The following is a 12,648-nucleotide window of genomic DNA, read 5'->3' on the forward strand; positions in this document are numbered from 1 at the left end:
CCTGTTGGACTGGTATAAATACTGGTCTGTTCAGTATTGTAAGAGGCTTCTACCAGAGGCATGGTAAAGACCTCTCTTGTGTATATAGTGTGTTTATAAGTTACTTAAAGCTTACTTTAAAGTTACTTGATGGTAAGCCTCCTTTTTCTTACATCAGTGGTCTCACCAAGGCCCTGTACAACTGCAGCAAGACATCCTTGTTCCTGTACTCAAATCCTCTCGCTACGAAGGCCAACATACCATTTGCCTTCTTAACCGCCTGCTGCACCTGCATGCTTACCTTCAGCGACTGGTGCACAAGGACACCCAGGTCTCTTTGCACTTCCCCTTCTCCCAATCTATTGCTGTTCAGATAATAATCTGCCTTCCTGTTTTTGCCACCAAAGTGGATAACCTCGCATTTATCCACATTATACTGCATCTGTCATGCATCTGCCCAATCACCCAACCTGTCCAAATCATACTGGAGTTTCTCTGCATCTGCCATGCATTGCCAAGCGCTTTATGGCCAACGAAGTACTTTTGATGCGTAGTCAGAGAATCTAAGATGTTTGCGGCCCATTCCGGCCAACACAGAGCAACCCAGTGCAGTAGCATAGTGGTAATGCTACTCGACTAGAAATCCAGTAGGCCCTGGACTAATGATCCAGTTAGATGTGAATTCAAATCCCACACCTGGCAGCTGAGGGACTGTAAATTCAGTTAATTAAATAAATCTGGAATTAAAAAGCTAGTGGCAGTAATGGTGGAACCATGAAACTATTGGATTGCAGTAAAACCCCCATCTGGTTCACTAATGTCCTTTAGGGGAAGGGAAATTTGCCATCCTCACCTGGTCTGGCCTATATGTGACTCCAGACCCACAGCAATGTGGTTGACTGCAATGGTGGCTCACCACCATCTTCTCAAGGGCAATTACAGTTGGGCAATAAATGCTGGGCATTGCCAGCGATGCCCACAGCCCAGGAGTGAATTTTAAAAAAAATCCCACTCTCCAGCTCTTGGTCTGTAGCCCTATGGGTTACAACACTTCAAGTGCATATCCAAGTACTTTTTAAATGTGATGAGGGTTTCTGCCTCTACCACCCCTTTCAGGCAGTGAGTTCCAGACCCCCACCGCCCTCTGGGTGAAAAGATTTCTCCTCAACTCCCCTCTAATCCTTTTACCAATTAAGAAAATAAGAACCATGTCTGGAATTTTGCGGGGGGTGGGGGGGGCGGGGGGGCGGCGGTGGAGGGGTCAACGGGCGTGATCGGTGGTGGGTAACTTATTTTTCCCCAGCAGCTCGGGACCCCGCTGTGAACCCGCTGCCTTTCTCGGTGTCGGGTCTGTCAGCGCTGAGCAGACACGACAGGCGGCCCAATTCAGAGCCACATAAGAATGATTTTCAGCTCACCTTTTGCACTTGATAGCTTGTCCACAGGGTCCACGCTGGTTGTGGACCATGTCTGTCAAGCTGAGGCGGGAGTTCAGTGGCCATTGCTCCAGCTGATTCCTTGACAGCTTCAAATGTAAAGTAAAAGCTCCCATCTTACAGAGATATCTTCCCTCAGCCACAAGCTCTTCCTCACTGCATTTCCACAACAGATTCACCATGCTGCAAGTCAGAAGGTGGCCTCCATCCAGTCTGACCTCATTACCTCTCTCACCATTGACAGATTGCTTCTGTCATCTCTACTTCACCTGACATCTATTCCATCAGCATTGGCACCCTTTATACTCTCTCACCTTGGTCCTCAGAATCCCACCATGATCAGCCCCAACACCAGCAGTACCAGGCACACCAACAGCACCAACAACAACACAACCAACCTTCTCCACAATCAACTGATGCTGCACAGGACAGAGGGCATCCGCACCCGACCACATTGCTGCCCAGGAGGCCAGGGATGGCCTCACCATGGCCAGAGTTACTTCACTTGATGCTGTACACCCTGGCTGCCACATGATGCACCAGGTTGGCACCACCCCACACCAACACCATAAAGCATCCCTACAATGCCCAAGCCATTCCTTTCACACTCATCACCATTGTGGGGGGTACCGTTATGTCTCACCATTCACTGCAACTCACTAAACCACTTCCAAAGGTGCACACAAATCTGTCCAAGAATGCAAATTGTTGAAAATAAAGGTTTTAATATTTGACACCACATTAACAGAAAGTTTACATGAACATTGCATAAAAAACCCAAGTACCTACCCTTGTGTGTTGTTAGTTGGTATGGTTGGACTAGGATGAGGGTGAGAGTTTGGGGTGGCTAGTGAGATGGGGAAGTGATAATGTAGATAGAGAGGGATGGGTGGATGGGCAAGGTATGTTGATGTGAGTAAGGATGTGCAGGAGTAGGGTAGGGAAGGCAGAGTGATGGGGATGTGATGAGAGGCACAGCAGGATGAGGTTGAGTGTGGCTTTGCAGTAACATTTCATGATCTACTGAGAGCATTTAAACATTTGCGGCACTGCACCCAGGCCCTCCTGACCACATCCCTGCTTGTGTCCTCCTGTGCAATGTGCAACCAGGCTGTGTTGGTCTCCTAGGGAGGTCTCTTCCGCCTATGGGAAGGGAAGAGGACCTCCCTGCATGCTGTGACTCCCTCCATAAGCATATGGGGGGAGTCATGGGAGAGCCTGGGTGCAGCCCTGTGCCTCTGTGCAGTGCTTGTCAGTGTTTGCAGCACCTCAATGCTGCAGAACACTGACAGCAGAACTGTCAAAATCAATTTGGACGTGGTCCCTTTAAGGAAACTGGCTGATGACGTCACCAGACCCGCGTCCTCTAATTGGCCAGGAAACGCGCTGGGCGGGCTTAACAAGCCCCATCAAGGGAAATTCATTTCACAGAGCGGAATGGAGTCAGCACCAAGGTCGGGACCCGCCATGGACCCGCCGAGGTTAGTAAAATCCCTAAGAATTAGGAGCAGGATTAGACCAGACGGGTTGAGCCTGCTCCGCCATTCAATAAGATCATGGCTGATCTTCGACCTCAAATCCACTTTCCTGCCCGATCCCCATATCCCCTGATTCCCCTGGAGTCCAAAAATCTATCGATCTCGGCCTTGAATACACTCAACGACTGATTTTCAACTCTACTCGCTCAGCAGAAACCTGGCGGGCGGGCGGCGGGGGGGGGGTTAAAATCGCCCCTGGCTCTTACCTGTCCGAAAGCCGCCACGATCCCAACATCTGCAATTTTAATTTTAACCTGCTCTCCCGAGCGGGCGGCAAGGGCAGGCACCTCAGAGCCAGCAGGGTCCTTCTTTAGTTATGCGCGTTGCGGCCCGATGACATCATTGAGACCCCGACTGTAATTTTAACTCGGGCCTGAGCGGGGAATCTGCCTGGAGTTAAAATCGGGGCTCTCCTTTTTCTTCTTTCTGTCTCTAACTCTTTCCCTCTTTCTATCTTTTATCCTTTATCTCTATTTCTCTTTTTAACTTCTGTCTCTCTCTTTCTTTCTCTCCCTTGTTTCTTTTTCAGTCTTTCACTTTTTCTCCCTCTCTCTGTCCCTTTCAGTCAACTTTTTGTTTTCATTTTCCTTCTCTCTCTCTCTCTGTCTTTGCCTTTCTCTCCTCTCTATTTTTCTCTGTCACTTTATTTCTCCTGCTCCCTCTCTCCGTCTTTCTCTTTCTGCCCCCTTTTCCACATGTCGCTTTCCCCCTCACATCACATGACTTCTCAGAAAAGGTGTCTTTAATTCCCTCTCTTCGGTTCTTAAATTTTAAGTCACAGGTTCAAGTGTGTGGGAGGCAAATGACAAAATAAAAAGGAAATTAAAAAAATACATGCGTGTTTTTGAAGGGGTGATTATCTGTAAGAAACTAAGTTTAGAAGCAGTGAGGTAACTGAGGTCAACACCAGACTTTCATGTAAGGGATTTGACCTTACAGATCAGCCAGTGATATTAGTCTCTCGAGGCATTCACTTGACCTTTCCATTCATCACCACACCCACACCCCAGCCCAGTCATGTTCCTAATTCTGTTTGGAATTTAAGTCATATAGTATCATAGAATGACACAGCACAGAAGGAGGCCATTCGGCCCACCGTGCCTGTGCCGGCTCTTTGAAAGAGCTCCCCAATTAGTCCCACTCCCCCCTGCTCTTTCCCCGTAGCCCTGCAAATGTTTCCTTTTCAAGTGTTTATCCAATTCCCTTTTGAAAGTTACTATTGAATCTGTTCCCACCGCCCTTTCAGGCAGCGCGTTCCAGATCACAACAACTCGCTGCGTAAAAATTACCACTATGCTACTGCACTGGGTTGCTCTGCGTTGGCCGGAATGGGCCATAAACATCTAAGATTCTCTGACTACGCATCAAAAGTACTTCGTTGGCCATAAAGCGCTTGGCAATGCATGGCAGATGCAGAGAAACTCCAGTATGATTTGGACAGGTTGGGTGATTGGGCAGATGCATGGCAGATGCAGTATAATGTGGATAAATGCGAGGTTATCCACTTTGGTGGCAAAAACAGGAAGGCAGATTATTATCTGAATGGCAATAGATTGGGAGAAGGGGAAGTGCAACGAGACCTGGGTGTCCTTGTGCACCAGTCGCTGAAGGTAAGCATGCAGGTGCAGCAGGCGGTTAAGAAGGCAAATGGTGTTGGCCTTCGTAGCGAGAGGATTCGAGTACAGGAACAAGGATGTCTTGCTGCAGTTGTACAGGGCCTTGGTGAGACCACACCTTGAGTATTGTGTGCAGTTTTGGTCGCCTTATCTGAGGAAGGATGTTCTTGCCATGGAAGGAGTTCAGCGGAGATTCACCAGGCTGATACCTGGGATGCAGGAATGACGTATGAGGAGAGATTGGGTCGATTGGGCTTATACTCACTGGAGTTTAGAAGAATGAGAGGGGATCTCATTGAAACTTATAAAATTCTGACAGGACTGGACAGACTAGATGCAGGAAGGATGTTCCCGATGGTCGGGGAGTCCAGAACCAGGGGTCACAGTCTAAGGATAAGGGGTAAGCCATTAGGACAGAAATGAGGAGGAATTTCTTCACCCAGAGAGTGGTGAACCTGTGGAATTCTCTACCACAGAAGGCAGTAGAGGCCAATTCATTAAATATATTCAAGAAGGAGTTGGATATATTTCTTAAGGCTAAAGGGATCAAGGGATATGGGGAGAAAGCAGGGACAGGGTACTGAATTTGGATGATCAGCCATGATCGCATTGAATGGCGGAGCAGGCTCGAGGGGCCGAATGGCCTACTCCTGCTCCTATCTTTTATGTTTCTATGATTTTGAACACCTCTATTAAATCTCCTCTTAACCTTCACTGCTCTCAGGAGAACAATCCCAGCTTCTCCAGTCTCTCCACATAACTGAAGTCCCTCATCCTTGGTGTCATTCTAGTACACCTCTTCTGCACCCTCTCTAAGTCACACCAATTATATTTTTAAATAAACCTCTCAATGTAGAGACAGGATCTCCTGGAGGGAGCAGAATTCTTAAAAAATGCACTCAGGAGAACTTTTTTGGCCAATACGTAGCAAGCCCAACAAGAGAGGGAGCGGTTCTGGACCTAGTTTTAGGGAATGAAGCTGGGCAGGTGGAAAGGGTATCAGTGGGAGAGCATATTGGTGGTAGTGATCATAATTCAGTTAGATTTAGGGTAGTTATGGAAAGGGACAAGGATGGACCAGGAATAGAAGTTCTCAGTTGGGGAAAAGCTAATTTTACTAAGCTGAGAGGTGATATAGCCAAAGTGGACTACAGACAGAAACTTGAAGGTAAATCAGTGTCAGCGCAGTGGGAGGCATTCAAGGAGGAGTTAGTGAGGGGAGGAGTATAGAAAGTGCAGGGGTGGAATCAAAAAGGAAATTAGGAAAGCAAAGAGAGGACATGAAAAGATATTGGCAAGTAAAATCAAGGAAAACCCAAAGATGTTTTATAAATACATTAAGGTGGTTAAGAAGGCATATGGGATACTTGCCATTACTAGCTGAGGCATAGAATATAAGAACAGGGCGGTTATACTTTAACTGTATAAAACACTAGTTAGGCCACAGCTAGAGTACTGCATGCAGTTCTGGTCACCACATTACAGGAAGGATGTGATTGCACTAGAGAAGGTGCAGAGGAGATAAGAAGGGTCAATAACCAGGGGGCATAGATTTAAAGTAATCGATCGGAGGTTTAGAGAGGATGTGAGGAGAAATGTTTTCACCCAGAGGGTGGTGGGGGTCTGGAACTCACTGCCTGAAAGGGTGGTCGAGGCAGAGACCCTCATCACATTTAAAAAGCACTTGGATATGCACTTGAAGTGCCGTAACCTACAGGGCTACGGACCAAGTGCTGGAAAGTGGGATTAGGGTGGATAGCTCTTTGTCGACCGGCACGGACAAGATGGGCTGAATGGCCTCCTTCTGTGCCGTAAATTCCTATGATTCTATGATCTACCTTCAGGGCTGAGATAGATCTGCCCTCGGTCATAAAGATCTTATCATTTCTAGATCACAATCAACTCATATCAGGGAAAGTCAAATCTCATTACAGGAAACTTTCGATTTACCGGCACCTAAATAACCGGAAATCTCGGTTAACCAGCAAAATTCAGGAGTAGGTTCAGGTAAGTTTTATTACTTGCCTTCCTCGATCTGTTGCTGTGCAAGGGTGTGGCTGCAGCTGTTGCTAAGCTACAGAGACGCTTGGAACTTGTGGCCATTGTTCTGAACCTGTTGCTAAGCAACAGGGTTTGTTGCTTTATACGGAGCTCTGAGCTCCATATCTTTTACTATAGCTTTCAGTTATCCGGAATTTATGATCAACCGGCACCACGTCGGTCCCGTCGGTGCCGGATAAAAAAAAGTTTCCTGTAGATGGATTAAGTTGATCCCTGACAAACCTTTTTCTGGAGCCATTTGTGTTTATTTTTGCCCCTGATCAGGCTGTGCAATTGTACAGGGCCCCAAGACAGTCAGAGGGTCATTAGAACATGGGAAATAAGCTGGAGTCGGCCATTCGGCCCCTCGAGCCTGCTCCGCCATTCAATGAGATCATGGCTGATCTTCGACCTCAACTCCACTTGCCCCACCCGATCCCCATATCCCTTGATTCCCTTAATATCCAGGGTCGCCACCCCTCCAGGATCAGCCTGGAGGCTCCAGGGATTGACGATTAATCTCCAGGACACTGCGGGGAGCCACTCTGGAGAAGAAAAGTGGGATTTTCCACCCCCATTTTCTTCGAACACTTTTGTTTAATAATTATAAAAATATTGGAGATGGTGGGGGTCGGTCGGGGTGGGGGGAAAGGCTGTTTGACTGATGGTCAAGATCAGCCAATCGGGTAACTAAGAGTCTGTTCGTAACCCAGAAGTGTCAAGGCCAATTATTTCACCTCTACTGCTGTTCCCTACCTCAGCCATGCACCAGGGCTTAACTTCCACTCGGCTATTGGTGGCAGGGCTCTCACCCATCTCCGTCCTTCTTTATGGAACCCCCCCTCCAACAAATCCATCTGCCTCCCTCCTTTAAAACCTTTCTCAAAACTCAGCTCACCAACCAGGTTTTCAGTCACCCCGTCCTCTCTCGTTCAAAGTCACAGCGTCCACTCCACTCGCTACTCTGTGAAGAGCCTTGTGCTGTTTCCTATGTTCTAAATGTGCCTTCCTGCTCTGTATGGCTCAGCTAGTCATCGAATCATAAAATGGTTACAGCACAGAAGGAGGCCATTCAGCCCGTCGAGCCCGTGCCGGCTCTCTGCAAGAGCACTTCAGCTAATCCCACTCCCCCCGCCGTTTCCCCGTAGCCCTGCAAATCTTATTCCCTCAGGTACTTATCCAACTCCCTTTTGAAAGCCACGATTGAGTCTGCCTCCACCACCCTTTCAGGCAGCGCATTCCAGATCATAACCACTTGCTGCGTAAAAAAGTTTTTCCTCATGTCGCCTTTGGTTCTTCTGCCAATCGCCTTAAATCTGTGTCCTCTGGTTCTCGACCCTTCCGCCAATGGGAACAGTTTCTCTCTATCTATTCTGTCTAGACCCCTCATGATTTTGAACACCTCTATCAAATCTCCCCTCAACCTTCTCTGCTCCAAGGAAAACAACCCCAGCTTCTCCAGTCTACCCACGTAACTGAAGTCCCTCATCCCTGGAATCATTCTCGTAAATCTTTTCTGCGCCCTCTCTAAGGCCTTCACATCCTTCCTAAAGTGCGGTGCCCAGAATTACACACAATTCTCCAGCTGAGGCCGGACCAGTGTTTTAGTCACAGGAGAAACTCGCTGAAACACTGGGTGAGTGTACTTTTAACAACAACAACTTGCATTTATATAGCGCCTCTGACGTGGTAAAACGTCACAGGGCGTCTCACAGCAGCGATTATCAAAAAAGATTTATCACTGAGCTACATAATCTCACCACCATCTACAAGGCCCAAGTCAGGAGTGTGATGGAATACTCGCCACTTGCCTGGATGAGTGCAGCTCCAACAACACTCAAGAGGCTCGACACCATCCAGGTCAAAGCAGCCCGCTTGATTGGCACCCCATCCACCACCTTAAACATTCACTCCCTCCACCACCGGTGCACCGTGGCTGCAGTGTGTACCATCTACAAGATGCACTGCAGCAACTCGCCAAGGCTTCTTCGGCAGCACCTCCCAAACCCGCGACCTCTTCCACCTAGAAGGACAAGGGCAGCAGGCGCATGGGAACACCACCGCCTCCAAGTTCCCCTCCAAGTCACACACCATCCTGACTTGGAAATATACCGGCCGATCCTTCATCGTCGCTGGGTCAAAATCCTGGAACTCCCTCCCTAACAGCACTGTGGGAGCACCTCCACCACATGGGACTGCAGCGGTTCAAGAAGGTGGCTCACCACCACCTTCTCAAGGGGCAATTAGGGATGGGCAATAAATGCCGGCCTTGCCAGCGGCGCCCAAATCACATGAATGATAAAAAAAATAAAGAGATATTAGGACAGGTGACCAAAAACTTGGTCAAAGAGGTCGGTTTTAAGGAGCGTCTTAAAGGAGGAGAGAGAGGCGGAGAGGTTTAGGGAGGGAATTCCAGAGCTTAGGGCCCAGGCAGCTGAAGGCACGGCCGCCAGTGGTGGAGCGATGGAAATCGGGGGATGCGCAAGAGGCTGGAATTGGAGGAGCGCAGAGATCTCGGGGGGGTTGTAGGGGCTGGAGGAGGTTACAGAGATAGGGAGGGGATTTGAACAGGAGGAAAAGCAGATTACTTACAGGAAAGTGCAGCTGTTTTAAAGAGATGTTAGTGCTGCTAGTCTCATGTCTCAGTGCTCGGAACTGCCAGCATTGGCACCTCCCTGAGGCCTAATAAACTCAGTGTCAGAGAGAGAGAGAGAGGCGTGAGGGAGGCTGCCTCTATCATAGCCATTTCACAGATTGTTGGCTGTTTACAAGCTGCCACCATCACAGCCCGAGCCAGGAACTTCAGAAGAAGGATACAGAAGATTAAAAAAAAGATCGAGTGACGGGATTTATTATTTTCTGCAGGTGATATACCAGTGACGCTCGCTGGGAAAGTCCGCCCAAAGAGGGAAAACTGAAATTCCAGCACATTTTAGGGGAAAGCCCAACAGGAAATAAAAATGAGATATGAACGGAAGTAACACAGTGTAAAAAAACGTGGTTTTACAGCCAACTTTGGTTAATTTCTCTGGAATGGAGTTATTTTGTTGGTAACAGTACTTGTGTTGAATTTGTAGGAGGCATCTTGACCAGTTCTACCGAGCTGGGAAATCTTCCGCTCCCCCCCCCCCCCCCCCACCTGCCTTGGAGAGGTTCCTTTCTCATTATAAGCAAATTCATGTGAGGGTAGCCTTCATGAATTTGTGGGGGGTGGGGGGGGTTTGCAGCGCTGAGCTTTGCACAGTGGAGGATCCGATCAGATATCCGGGCAGTGCCCCCGTCTCCCTCCGCACATATCTTTTGTCCCGCTGTAACTCTCCTGACTGCCAGGTTTAGTAACATAGAAACATAGAAAAATAGGAGCAGGAGTCGGCCATTCGGCCCTTCGAGCCTGCTCCGCCATTCAATATGATCATGGCTGATCCTCTATCTCAATACCATATTCCCGCTCTCTCCCCATACCCCTTGATGCCTTTAGTGTCTAGAAATCTATCGATCGCCTTCTTAAATATATTCAGTGACTTGGCCTCCACAGCCTTCTGGGGTAGAGAATTCCACAGGTTCACCACCCTCTGAGTGAAGAAATTTCTCCTCATCTCAGTCCTAAATGTCCTGCCCCGTATCCTGAGACTGTGACCCCTGGTTCTAGACCCCCCCCCAGCCAGGGGAACATCCTCCCTGCATCCAGTCTGTCTAGCCCTGTCAGAATTTTATACGTTTCAATGAGATCTGTAATGTATATACCTTTAAGGGGGGAACTATCTTTTACAGCTCATGTATACTGCAGTACCGGCAGTGACCACACCTGTATATAGCACTGAGGAGTAATCTGTACAGATCAGTTCCAGTGTGAGCCACGTTGAGTAAACACCTGTTGTACCGTTCTCCTGCAGTCTGTGTCTTATGATACACAGACACAACATTGGCGACAAGGCAAGTTCGAACCTACCTGCAACTCTGCATCACCTCCCGGGGATTCGTTCCTGGAGATCAGTGGATTGGAGGTCAAGGCCAGAGACTCGGGTGTCGACCACGGGCAACCGCCCAGTCATCCAGCAGAGACTCGAGAATTGCGGGGGAGGCTGTCGAGAGCCAGGCTTGGCTTTCCAGTAGAGGTGGTCCAGCGAAACAGGCTGGCAACAGGTAGTGCGCAGACCCTTCCCGGACAGCGGCGGGCTAGAGCCCGACCGAGCGGCACAGCAAAGGGCCGAGCAGCATCAACAGGGGAGAGTGAGAGAGGGCAGAGCGCACAGGGCGCAGCCGGTGTTCAGGGGCCGAGCAGCGTCGAAGAGAGGGAGAGAGAGACGCGCAGAAACCCGCGAGGCGCCGCCATTGCCACGAGGACCGCCGAGAGCAGCGTTGGCAGCAGCGCAGGAGAAGCGTGCGAAACCTACAGGGCGCCGCCATTGCCACGAGAACCACTGGGAGCGGCGTTGGCAGCAGCGGAGGAGGAAGGAAAGCGCGGGAGGCGCCATTTTAAGCCATTGGGAGACGCCATTTTAAACCACACCCAAAATGCCGAAGAGTGGCAGTATCACCGCATTTGACAATGAAGTCGAAGATTGGACTACATATGTCGAACGAATAGAGGTGTACTGCAAGGCAAATGAGGTGTCAGATGACAAGAAAGCGTCGGTATTGTTAAATTTAATGGGTTCAAAGACGTATGGTTTATTACAAAATCTAGTAACCCCAACGAAGCCAATGGAAAAGAGTTTTGAAGACATAGTAACGATACTACAGGAACATTTAAACCCCACACCGCTGCTGATAGCAGAAAGATTCAAGTTTCACAAACGGAACCAGCATAAGGATGAAAGCAATGCAGATTATTTAACAGAACTGCGCAAACTATCGAAACACTGCCAGTTTGGAGCGGGACTGGCAGATACCTTAAGGGACAAGTTTGTGTGTGGGCTTCAAAGTGAAGGAACCCAGAAACGGCTTTTATCTGAAAAGGACCTTACGCTGGAAAAGGCTTTCAGCATTGCAGTATCATATGAAGCAGCAGCACGGGGCGCTGCAGAGATACAACAGAGACCGCAAGAATATGGCACAAACGAAATGTCATATAGAACAGAGAAGTGCTATCGCTGCGGCAGAACAACACACGACCAGAATGATTGCTGGTTCAAAGACAAAGTGTGCAGACAGTGTGGAAAAGTAGGACACATAGCACGAGTCTGCAGGTCAGGAAAGAAAACCAGCAATAAGAAACCTACCAAAGAAAAGTACAAGAAGGTACATAAGATGACGGAGAATAGTTCAGACGAACAAAAGAGTGATAACGACTCCGAAAGCAGGGAACTGAGTTGTCTGAAACTACATAATGTGATCACAACGGAGGATCACCGAACCATTTGGGTCACTCTCAAGATAGCAGGAGTCCAGGTAAAGATGGAATTGGACACAGGATCAGCCCTAACAGTCATAAACCGACGGGACTACGAGCGGCTATTCTCACACATACCCTTGAGAGACACAAAAATTATTTTGAAGACGTACACGGGGCAAAAAGTCTACCCCAAAGGAAAAATAAGGGTGACCGTTATATATAACGGTAAGGAAACACCAAAACTAGACCTGTATGTATTGCAAGATGGAGGACCACCATTACTGGGATGTGAATGGATCCGGAAAATACAACTGGATTGGCATTCCATACAGGCACTGACTGTGGCTGACAAAAAAGATGACGACGTCACACCTGGGCGACTGTCAAAGATCCTAACTGACGTGAAAGAAGTGTTCCAGCAAGGACTCGGAACACTAAAAGGCACGACAGCGATGATTAAACTTGAAGAAAATGCGAGCCCAAAATTTTTTAAGGCCAGACCGGTACCTTATGCGATCCGCCCAGCCGTCGAAGCAGAGCTGGAGAGTCTGGAATGTTCAGGTGTACTGTCCAAGGTAGACTGGAGTGAGTGGGCTACACCCATCGTCCCTGTGATGAAAAAATCGTTGAGCAGCACGCCTGGGGAACCAAGGAAGGTTCGCATCTGTGGGGACTTTAAGGTAACAGTGAACCTGGTCCTTCAC

Source organism: Somniosus microcephalus, chromosome 34 (genome assembly GCF_052327205.1).
Source record: "Somniosus microcephalus isolate GS21.2 chromosome 34, FLI_Smic_1.0, whole genome shotgun sequence".
NCBI classification, from domain to species: Eukaryota; Metazoa; Chordata; class Chondrichthyes; order Squaliformes; family Somniosidae; genus Somniosus; species Somniosus microcephalus.